Source organism: Microtus pennsylvanicus, chromosome 2, assembly GCF_037038515.1.
Source record: "Microtus pennsylvanicus isolate mMicPen1 chromosome 2, mMicPen1.hap1, whole genome shotgun sequence".
Classification (NCBI taxonomy): Eukaryota; Metazoa; Chordata; class Mammalia; order Rodentia; family Cricetidae; genus Microtus; species Microtus pennsylvanicus.
This window is the reverse complement of record NC_134580.1, coordinates 53,167,469-53,180,027: the sequence shown is the minus strand read 5'-3', so window position 1 is coordinate 53,180,027 and position 12,559 is coordinate 53,167,469.

Genomic DNA, 12,559 nt, shown 5'->3' with positions numbered 1-12,559 from the left:
GAAATGTTTAGTGATTGTTTCCTGGCTTCTTTAGTTCCTTTCACAAAATATGCAGCTTGTAAAAAAGCGCTTGAAGTTAAAGAAGATTTGGGTTTCCTAGGAAGCAAGGTTAAGGGTGAGGTAGAAGATATGTTCTAGAATCTACATGAAACAGGTGCAGTCTGACTTCTGAAATTAAGGAATCTCATAGTGTCATTCAGTTGCCAGTTATTAAGGAAATAGAAGATTGAGTATATTGTCACCCACAAGGGCTAAAAAATGAGAGAAAAAGCATCCAAAAAAATGGAAACTTACTCCTGTTATTTGGGGCTGACCCTCTACACCATATTTATGTTTTCAGTGTCCTTTACATGCACAGGCGCATGGAGTTTTTCTTGAAATAGATTACTATGATTGCTGTTATTCCTGTGTGTTTCAGGTTGTACCTACAACAGACAAGTGAGGTTTGTGAAATTGTTATATTTCAGCACTCTTGATGCCTTCAACGTATGAAAATCTGCAATTCCTAGGAGTTTTATTGATTTCACTACCACAGAAGAAAGTATGAGGGATAGTAAAAAATAAAAATCCCCTGCCACAAGATATTCCGACTTGTCTAGTAATTTTCAGGAACAAATAATTGATTTTTTTAAAATATAGTGTTATCAGAACTGATTTTTCCATTGCTAAGATTTTATTTAGTAGGCTTTGATTCCCTTCCACTGAATGGCATTAGGCATTTTCAAATATTTCGTTCAGGATGATAGCTGTATATAGCAATAGAAAATGTGCAGAAAAGCTATATTGCTATAAATTCCCACGTCAGAATTAAAAGATTACCTTTTAAATCCAAATATATGCAGAAATATCAGTGTTACGTAAGTTTATCTAATGATCATAAACCTCACTTAGTTTTCTTTTAATAAATACCCTTTACTTTCAAAAAACATAATCCTTAAGATATTTTTAAGTTGAAGTGCCCAAATGCATGATTAATATAAATACTGCTGTCATTTAGAACAGCCCCTTTAGTCTGGAACTTGAAGACCTCTCAATCCTAACCAAACACCCTTCTATTCGTGGCATTAACATGAACAGTAAAAGACTTTTCTTCCTTCTTTAATTGATATCGCTGTTTATAACTTATCCCCAAACAAAAACATATCTCCCACATAGGAAGAAATCCCAGAGACAAGAACAATTCAGAAACCTGTGCAGAGTCCTCTGCCTGTTATCATTCATTACCATTCATTATTCAGGTTTTTATGCCAAGCGTGTGGCATACATCTCAAGCTTTAAGACTAGCAGAAATGGCTAGCAGTATTACAATTCAGTGTCTTCAATGGGGGAGATTCTGAGTAACAATTGACTCACACTAATGTAATTTCAAAGGAGGCTGCCATGGAAAAGAATAACCCTTGGAAACAACGATTCTCCTAGAGAGAGATAATTAAGTGAAACAGAAGGGAAGGAAAGGAATGAGAGTCAAAGAGAAGAACGGAGAGGAGGGAGAAGTCATGAGGAAAAGGAGATTAGAAGAAAGAGAAGGAGGAAGGGATGGGATGGGATGCAGAGGAAAGGGATGGAGGAGAGGAGAAAGGGAGAGAAGGTAAAGAAGAAAAGTGAAAGTGAAGGGTAGAAAAGAGAGAAGGAGGAGGAGATAGAAAATGAAAAGGAAACACTAGGAAGTGAGGGGAGGAGAAAAATGGAGATCAGGTAAGGGATGGGATTCTGGAGAACAAAGAAGGATTCTGGTTCATTCTGTGGAGGAAAGGAAACTTTTCCACAGCTGGTAAATATAAGGTCTTCCGCCCACTCTCTGTGTCCATTCCACCCTCCTTTTTACACGGTGCTTTGTTTAACCACATAGAACACAGCTGTCTGAGGAGCTGTTCTTTTCTTAAGAAATCTTAGGTGTCTGTCCACTGAGGACATGAAATTCATTGGTACAGAAAAGTGAAACGTGGACTAACACCTTGGCATGGTGATCGGCTCGAAAAAGTTTGTGAAGTCAGACAGACTCATGTCACAGGACTTCAGGAGCCAAAGCCTGGATGGGTCACATGAAAGCCTTCAGGTTAACTCAATAATAAGCAACGTATCAGAGCAAAAACATCTCTCTCTGGTCCAATCTTCAGGAATAGCCCCAGAAAAGCCCTGAATTCAAGATCCCATCTGGGATTCCTTTGTTTATACTTGTTGATCTGACCTTCCCTAAATCAGGAGACATTATGTTCTGACCAGGCTGAACTCAGGCAAGCTTTTCTTGATATTCTTGGTGATAGGTGGGTGAATGGCTAGAGACTCGAGACACATCCCCTTCCTGGAAAAGTTCTTCCAGAAACTGCCCTGTGAAAGCTGAGTTTTGGGTAAAGTTAATAGATGACTTGTTAGTAAGGGTAAAGGATTAAGGTTGTTTTTTAAAGTGGGTGTTGGGTTAATCAATAATAGTCCAGGTTCTTCATTATGCACTCTTGGAAACTACGTACATTATGATCTGATTAGAGAAGTTAGTGGATGTAGTATTTTTTTTCATACAGCATCAACAGTTTTTAGGAAGAGTAATGGAATGTAGCGAGCTACGTGGTGTCACACCTGATGGAGATGTATAATCAACTCCTGAGATGGCTAAGACCTGACTTATGCCTGATCACACAATGATCATCAGCTGCCTGCATATGCGTGAACCTATGGGCAGTGCCCACCTGGCAATCCGGGATTGGCACCCCATGCCTACTTAAGGGCTGGGAGAGGTTTGCTCAGAGAGAGAGGTTTGCCCAAGGAGAGAGGTCAAAGAGAGAGAGGTCAAAGAGAGAAAGGAAAGAGAAGAGAGAGAGGAGGGAAAGAGGTCAAGGAGAGAGAGAGAAAGAGGGAGAGAGAGAGGAGAGAGAGGGAGAGAGGGAAGAGAGGAGAGAGGAGAGAGAGAGAGGGGAGAGGGGGGGGGGAGAGAAAGTGAATAAAGTCCTGGAATAAACTGCAGTGAGAAGAGCTCCGGTGGTAGCGTCATTCCTTGCTGGACAAGGTGGGGCGCGACAATGGAAGAGCACAATTCTAGCCATTCTCTCATTGTTATGGTTCCTATAACTATTATAAAAATCCACAGAAATTCCACAAGTCTTTGAAAATATTTCTTGGTAGGATCTTTGCATATATACATATGTATATAAGAGTACACAAAGAGACACACAAAGCTAAGGTTAAGAAATTGATTTTTGATGTGGGAATCCCCTGTGTATGCTGGGAATACCATTGATTAATAAAGGACAGCTTTGGGCCTATAGCAAAGCTATAGGGAAACAGACATAAGTGTGAAAAACTAAGCTGAATGCTGGGAGAAACAAAAGCAGAATTAGAGAGATGCCATGTAGCCCCGCTGGAGACAGATGCTGGAACTTTTGCTGGTAATCCACAGCCACGTGGCCATTCATAGATGAATAGAAATAGGTTAAATTAATATGTAAGAGTCGGCCAATAAGAAACTAGAGCTAATGGACCAAGAAGTGATTTAATTAATACAGTTTCTGTGTGATTATTTTTGGGCTAAGCCACTGGGATCAAACAAGCGGCTCTCTTCTATTACAGAATTTCAAATTTTTATGTCTTTGTGAGTGTATGTTTGTGTGATTTTTCTTATGTGGGTATTCTGTGGGGAGTCATGTAAGTGTGTTCATATGCACATAGAGAACTACTGGATATTGTTCCTTAGATGCTGTCCACAGTGTTTTATGACAGAGGCTCTTACTGGTCTGAATCTTGCCAGTCAGGTTAGGCAACCTGGTCTATGAACTCCAGAAACTCACACATCTCTGCCTTCTTTACATGCTTTTTAATAAACCCTTTTATTTAGTGCACATGTGTGTGTATATGTGTGCATCGTGTGTCTGTGTACATTTGTGTAAATGTCTTTCTGTGTGTATTTGTGTGTGCACTTGTGCATCTGTGTTTTTGTGTCTGTCTTTCTTTGTGTCCTAGGATCCAGGGATTAAACTTAGGTTATCAAGTCTTTATGTAAGTACCACTATGTACTCACTGAGACATCTTTTTAAATTCGTGCACACTTTGATATATTAATTGTATCTTGATCAAATTTAGTCCCATTCCCTCTTCTGTCTCCTTCCATATCCATCTGTACGTCCTTACCACTCCAACTTCACCTCTCTCTCTTTTTTAAAAATAATCCATCTACTCCAATTTGTGCTTCCCATATATGGGTATGAGAGCATCTTCTGAAGCATGGTCAACCTACAGGGATTGCAACCTTAAAGAAAACTCACTTTCTCCCACAGTTCATGATGGGGCTTTTGAGCCCCTTTCTCTTAGGTGCCAGAGTGTTTACTTGGTTGGCCTTGTGCAGACCTCATGCAGGCAACCACAACTGTTCTGAGTTCAGGAGTATAACAGTCACACCACATCCAGAAGACAATGCTTCACTCTGCTGCAAGCTCTTACAGTCTATATGCCCAGTCTTCTACGATGGGCTCTAAGCCTTAGGGTAAAGTAATGATATAGATGTCCCAACTGTGGCTGACACTACAGTAACATTTATTCTCTGGGTTTTAGCCAGTTGTCTCTGTGATCACTATCACCCACTACACAAAAAGTAATTTTTCTGATGAGGTTTGGGAGGTGCAGTAAATGATTATATATATATTATATATATATATATATATATGTGTGTGTGTGTGTATATATGTGTGTGTATATATATATATATATATATATATATATATATATATATATATATATAGACAGACAGAGAGAGAGAGAGAGAGAGAGAGAGGAGGGGGGAATTTAGAGGGCCATTTGAGGCTATGTACATCTAGCAGAATAGGACAGTGACTCTCCATACATGATAGCTAACTTTTTAATGACGTAAATTTTAATAACTGCTTATGGCTAGTGGTTACTATATTAGGCAGTGTGGTCTAGAGTATAGCTCATATCAGTCAAAGGTTACTAACAACGCATTCACTCTTTCATACATCCCTAAGCCTCAATGATTCTCATGGACCTGCAAAGCAGGCTTTTGAGTAGATAGAAGCATGAAATTTCATATATTCAGTCATACTGTTAATTGTCCATTTCATTTTGTTCTCAGTCATCTTTTAGTTTTCAAGCAGCAAACCCCAATATGAGCTTTGGATTGTATTGGCTTCTTCCCTTTTCCAGATACTCTGATCATAAAAGGAGAATTGCAGGGACATTCAGTCCTTTTCACAGAAAACCTAGTCCGAAGGCAGCTGGTACCTACCTTGTCATCTACTACAAAGGACACCACTGAGAAAACTGTGGCTAGTCGTAGCTGCATTCTCTACATACCTTGCCCATTCATCAAATACAACTGTTTCGACATTTCTGGATGCACTCTTCTGCCCCCAAGGCTTAGTACCACTTGGCACGCTACCTTTTCCTGTTAGAGCTGCGGATCACTCTGCTTCTGTTGGCACCCGATGAAGCAAATAACTGCAATGGATGAAAGCAAAGTCTGAACACTTTAGATAACTTTTTCCCAGTAAAGAAGGCAATGCTTCTTTTCCATGTATAAAGGGGAAAGAGCGGGCATGGGCAGCTTGATGCTTTGGTTCTGGAAATGCGGAAGTGGTGACGAAGAAGATTCACAAGAAGATGTTTCTTTCTCTGCCTTTAATGCGGGCTGTGGTCAAACAGCTCAAAAGCTTCACAACTGTTCTTTCTTTTGTTGGTTGCTCTTGTTCCAGGACATTGCAAAAGATCTATTTACAATCACCTAAAGAGCCAGAATAGCCCCACCTTTATCTAGCAAATAATAGCTGTTTTGTGCGCATCCTTTTGACAATAGTGATTCGTTATGTAGCACCAGGCCTTTCCTGATACTTGTAACTGTCAAGCAGATTTCCTATAGCTTGCTCTCACACAGTAGAAATAGGTGGTCAAATTACACCTAGAGCTACAGAGTTATCTGTATGTGAGGATGTGACGCTACAGACTTAGACATATACAGGGACTAGAATGTATTTATTAGAATGTGCTTCTACAATGGAAACATTCTACAGAATCTCTTATAGCCACTGTGCATTGTGAACTTCGCATCAGGAGATCCCATTTCCTTGCCATCTACTTATGACTGACAGTTGGGCCTCCAGAGGAGTGATGGCTCCTGTGGCAGAGATTGCCATTATCACTCATCAGGGCATAGAAGTGAGATGCACTGCTCCATTACCAAAGGAGAAAGGGGATACTGGAGATTTCCTAACTCTGCTCAGAGAGCAGGATGATTTTTCATGTAATCTTACTTCTGAAAGTTTTAACAAGTTTACTATATCCAGTTATGAGAATGTCTTCAAGTATCCTCCTGTAGACCTGTTTAGCCAATTCTTCTTTTCCATACTCTAGACACAAAGATGCATGTTTTGAAATGTAGAACAGGAAATATCGCCTTTTCTTTAACATTAGTGGATTTGTGGACTTCCCTTAAGGGATTACTGGGTTAAGAACCAGATTTATTTTAGTTACCTTTTCATAAAATATATCTTTGTTTTACCCCATAAATAAAGGGCACCTCATTTCAATTATTCCAGTCTCTTTTAGAGTTAGAATGTGTGTGATAGTAATTTTGGTTTTCAGCTTGGTTAGATTACAAGGAACATAGGTAAGCTGGAGAGTTTGCTCAGGTGCATCTGTAAGGGCATACCAGAAAGGGTTAACTAGTGGAGAGCAATGACACTGAATAGTGCTGGTATCACATCTTAGACTGTGGATCTTGACAGAATAAAAAGGGAAGAGAAGGAAGAAAGTTCTCTGTCTCTGTCTCTCTAGCCTCTCTCTCTGGTTCATAGCTACTGTGATACAAGCTGCTCTGCTTTGCCACACCCTTCCTGCCCTGATGGCCTGAAGTTTGTGAACTAAGTAAAGTTAAGGATCTGTTTGGTAAATGTCAGGTATTCTATTCTAACAATGAAAAGTCCAACACAATAAAATATTTCTATGCTATCAAATAATAAGATAAGTCATTGATTTTTTGTTTATCAATACATTCGCTTTCAAGTTTAAGATGCAAATATTAGGAACTGGAAAGATGGTTTAGCAGTTAAGATCTATTGCTGTTCTAGGAGAAGACCAAGATTCAATTTAAAGCATCCACGTTAGGTAACTCCAGTTCCATGAAGTTGATTCCTTCTTCTGGCTTAGCAAGCACTTTTATGCATGTGGTACAAACTCATGAAGACACATGTGTACACTTTACACACACACATTTAAGATACCAAATATTAAAAATTTATTTTTGGATATGATTAAAGCAAAAACTTAATAAAACGTTCCAAATCACTCTTAAATCACTTGCCTTTTATCAGTTTTGACCAAAGTGTATATGAGATTCAAGTAACAAATTTTAATTTATGGGTTCCCAATGTGCTGTGAAAACTCAGATATACTCAGCAAATGAGAAATTTAGCTAGCAATTACATATAAGGCCTAATGATGCTAAATTAGAGATTGAGCATGGTAGTTTTTTAAAAACCCTCAACATCTAAGTGAGCTCAGATATAAATTGAAAATCAGAACCACCCTGAATGCAAGAAGTCATGTGAACAAGGAAACATTTTTACTAAATTTGAAAATCAATATCAGTTTCAATGTAGAGCTTCACAAAACCAACTTTAATTATAAAAATATATTCCCTCTATTTTGCTCTTGTTTGAATGTCATCATGAGACAGAACAAAAGCATGTATACTTTCAAGAACTTTGAATTTTTAAATGTCTTCATTAATTGTTCATCTATCTAATCTGATAAGCCAGAGGAATATGTTATCACTCAGAAGCACATTCTTTTTACAAAGTGGGGGGAAAAGTTAAAATTCAGCATGATTGCTAACTCAATGAGTCAACAGTACAATGCCCAGCCAAAACAAGTCATGCAATCCCTGTTGCATCAATGACAGTGTTCCCATACAAAGGGCATCAAATTCCCAGGCTGGGGTTGGGATATAGAGTTCATTCTGGCCAGCACGTCTTCACGAGGAGACTGAGAAATGACTTTCCTTCAGTGAAAGTAACCAAAATCTTGAGAAACCTGCCAGCTAGGGCTCCAAGAGATGAAGTTATAAAACATTTATTGACAATACTTGTCAAATTGTCAAATGTGCCCTCCTTTGTCCTTTTAAAGAATTATACATAAAAATTTTGAGACAGGAGAGATGGCTCGGCAATTAAAATACTTCTTGCTCTTCCATAGCTCAAAGTTCATTTCCCAGAACCAGGTTCTAGTGGTTAACAAAGACCTGAAACTTCTGGTCCAGAGGATCTGAATCCACTTCCAACCTAAGCAGCAACTACATAGATGTGTGGCATACACTCATATCGGCATACATAAATAAAAAAGAAAGATTAAAAACGTTTTATACTTACACAAAGTAAAATAGTTAAATAATAAACTCTAGGAAGTCCAGCTTTGTGAGCATAAGAACATCTTAACAACACAGGGAGAAAAAAGATGCAATGAATTGATACTCCCACATGAATTAAAACACATCAAACTCAATAATGCTTTAAATATTTCAAACAACTGATATGAGTGCAGTAAGGGCCTCGTGTTGTCTCACCCTGTACATGTCTGCTTTTTCACCAAAAGAATAATTGAGTATGCTAGTTCAAAGGGTGAGAAAACACTCTTACACTTGTCAGTTATGCCTGTGACTGACACTGTGAACCACAGGCAATGTGAAGACCTCTGAAACTTTAGTGGCAAAATTTAAAGGTGTGTGATTGCTGCTAAAGCAAACAGGGAGAGACTAGGGAGAAGGAAACATGCTTCATATATTCTGAAATGCAATGTGCATAGTAAGAAGAAAGGAGGACACATCCTGAGAAAACCGTGCCAATCATTCACAGTTCAGGTAAGTGCTAAGTCATTATCAGTAGTCTCAGGATTTACTGCGGAGGGGAAGACATGCATCGATCCGCAGGGAACGTGTTGGGATCTGCTGTCCAGTTCCACAACCGCTAAATGTGCTAGGTCAGAAGCAAGGGAGGGAAGGGACTTGGAACTTGTCAGATTTCAGCAGATTTTGAGGCCCTGGGCTCTGTATTGTTCTTCTTTTTTTAGTTGTCATCTAAGCCTGCTGAAGCAGGAATATCATGAGCAGCTTCCTTTATGAGTCATGGCCTGGCTAGAAGTGATGTTGCCATGTTAGCATAGCTGTGGTTCTGCATGCATCTTCTTGAGCGGGCAATGTCTCTTTTCCTCTTCTGATTGTGGTCTCCCAAGCTTTGGGCTCTCAGTCTGTCTTCTGCCCTCTTTGAGCTGAGACTTGGTATTTTCTAAAGTTTGTAGGAGCTTAACCTTCTTTCATGGGTTTGTCCCCATTGTTTAGCTTGAGTTCTACACATCCGTTGAAGTTTCCTAGCCTCTCTAACTCATTGCTGCCTTGGGCCAAGTTTCAGCCCTTCCCAGAAAGGATTAGATGCTGTAGGCATCAATTTTAAAAGTGTATTTATTTATTTTTATTAATAAAATGCATTTATTTTATAATCAGACCTCATCTTCTCCTCCCTCCTCTCCTTCTAGTCCCTTCCTCTACCTCCCCTCTGATCCCTCCCCCTCCCCAATCTTCCTCTCCTCTGGTTCTCTTCAGAAAGGGGCCAGTCTACCGTGGGTATCCACAAAACATAACATAATTTAATAGGTTTTAAGTAAGCAATCTCTCAAGCAAAATGGACTTTAACCTCCCAAGAATCTGTGAGAAACAGGGCTCAACTCTAAGGACAACGTATGGTGAAGTTGGGCATTGAGATTTATGGAAGAGATGCATTCACTTTTTCCAGCAGTGCTTCCGGCTTCAGCAGTGTGTCAGGGCTTGGGCCAGCTAAGGAAAGCAATGCAGGGAAAGAATTCTTTCCAATCTCAAGGAATTACTTATCCTAGAGTTATTACAACATGAGCTTCCTTTCTCTCAGGCCAGTTTAGTAGAGCTTTTCTGATGTCTCTACTTCTGCTTGCTGTTTTTCTTTCCTTTACACAGAACTAAAGACTCTGCAGCCCCTCACATATGGAAGCAAAGCCTGCCTCCTCTTCGACCTTTCTAGTTGCCTAAAAATGAATTTGAGGTTAAGAAAGACCTCTTAAACTGGAATTTAAATATGGGGTGAGCGGGTGGTAATCACACACAAAAAGCATTTGACAAAGCAATTTATCACTTGATTTTTAAAGACATATATGTTTCAAATGAATTGAATTTGCATATTTTCTGACTCATTTCCATCCCATTATCCTAAGCTCTTTTTAAAGACTGGCTGCATTTTTACATGATCAGAACAAGCGCTTGTGTCCTCTGTGACTTCCTAACCTTTGTTTTCTGGAACTTGGCTATAAGGAAACCCTTCATCTAATCTCAATGCCTTGGCCATCTTCTGCTTCAGAACGAAGTACAGAGAGTGGGACCCTGGCAGGTTCTCTGCCATCTGAAAAGTCACGCTATTGCTGATGGCTTCTGGTGTGAGAGTTTTCATTTTAAAAAATGCCTTTATTATTTTAACCCACTCTTGAAACACTTCATATTTATTGACTTGTGAAAACGACAAATGGCCGAGATGCGTGGCTGGGCTCTAGAGAATGGGCTGTCTGCTTGCCTCCTTGGGATCCTCCTCTTTCAGCTTACAGCATTTCTGTTGATTCATCCCACCGTCATGCGCTTACTAATAGACACACTATTGCTGATTTGGCTTTTGCAAGTGATTTGTTAAAATGCGTGTGTCCTTGCAGTTCACATGAGCAGCTTAGAAACAGTGCAGTGTCATCGACTACACTTAATTCCAAGATGGAATTTTAGAGCAGCTAGATTTTGCAGAGGAAAATGATGATTGTGTTGATGCTTGGAGCTCCAGATTAGGACAGAGCCCAGAACAGCAAGATGCTTACTTATATACCTGAGCTGATGGGTAGATGACACAAAACATGGATGTCTTTGAATGTTTATATATGTTAGCATTTTTTCTGCACTTTAGATCTGCATGTGGTCTTTCTTAATATTCACCAAACAAATAAATAAATTCTATTAACTTTTGTTTGTAAATGGCAATACTGAGGTCCAGGGAATGTTGTCTGAGGACACATAGCTACAAAACATGGGAGCAAGGATTCAGTCCTAGCTCTTTTGATGCTTAAGATAGCTCTTAGTGTTTCAAACAAAGTTGTCATTATGTCTCAGAATCAGAACTCACACACACTCACATAAACATTCTCTCCAACACACACACAACAACACACACACACACGGGCAGACATGCATTAGAAGAAAGCATTTATTAAGGGAGGAATTAGCATTGGTTTCTGGGAAAAACACTAACTGGGACTAAAGAGCTTTTGAATTTTATTTGTTGTCTCTGTTTTTAACAACACAGTGTTTTAAAATAAAATACATTACTGCATTTATGCCATGGTCTTCCTCAACAAGCTAAAGATCAAATTAAAAAGAAAAAATACTTGCCCTGTATGCGTTCATGATTCACTGACTCCGTAAGAGAATGCACCGCCAAAAGCACTTGAAGCCAGGCAGGTCTCTGGGTTGGGTGCCGAGCTGTGACTGAGGACAGTGCACAGAGCTGGAATCTGTGCTCCCTGTTGGTCTCAGTTCTGGGTATGGCTTGTCAGCTGTTGCTTATTTTTCCTGTTCAATCTTTTCTTATCAGAGGCAGAAGGCAGAAAGGATGCCATCTGGGATTGCTTGTTTAGATACAGCATGGTGTTAACAAGTTTTCCTCTCTCTTCCTCTTTCTTGTTTATTGCTAGATGCGAGGAGCAGCAGACCACATGTCCAAATGAAGCTATTGCCCAGGATCTGTTCTTCATCATGAACCAGGGGCAAAGGGAAAGGGGGAGGCAGGAGATGGGAGTAGAGCAGAGAGAGCAGGTAAGAGCTGTTGGGTTTTGTGAAGAGGCGTAATCACGTCAGCATGAGGAGCTTCAAGGTCAAGCCGTTGGAAACCATGAAGCAAAACCTAGGAAATTACATTGACACCCCATCAGGGAGCTATAGCAGACTATGTATTCCCTGGAACCTTGAGGTTGATGAAAGCATGGCACTTCCTAACCTGGCAAAGAAACTTTAGATAGTTCAGCATTAACCGCATGGTTTCAGTTACAAGATCTTTGGAGTTATGTTCTGCCACTTGAGAGCTGGAAAAAGATGCTGCTTCTGCCCTATTTCCATTAAGGTGGACATTACGCCTGCCACTGGCTGCTGTGAATGCTGACTGCCAAACCTAGTCAAGCTTATCCAATTATTAAATATCCTTATCATAAACGGAGAGAGCTCTATTGGAAACCAAAGCCCAACTGACATCCTGGCATAGAAACACATGCCCCTTATGTCTCCTGGAGGAAGGAGGCCATGGTGGACATTAACAGAGGTTGCAGTCCTCCCCTAAATAAGTGACTGGTTCCATTTTGCTTCTGCAAAGGTGACCTACGACACTAGTGAGCATTTGAAGTTACTTAGTCTCTCTTTGCTTTAGTTTTCTTACCTGGGAAAGTGAGATTGGGCTGGTGATATGGCTCAGAGGGTAAAGATGCCTGCCATCTAGACTGACCTCGTGAGTTCAAG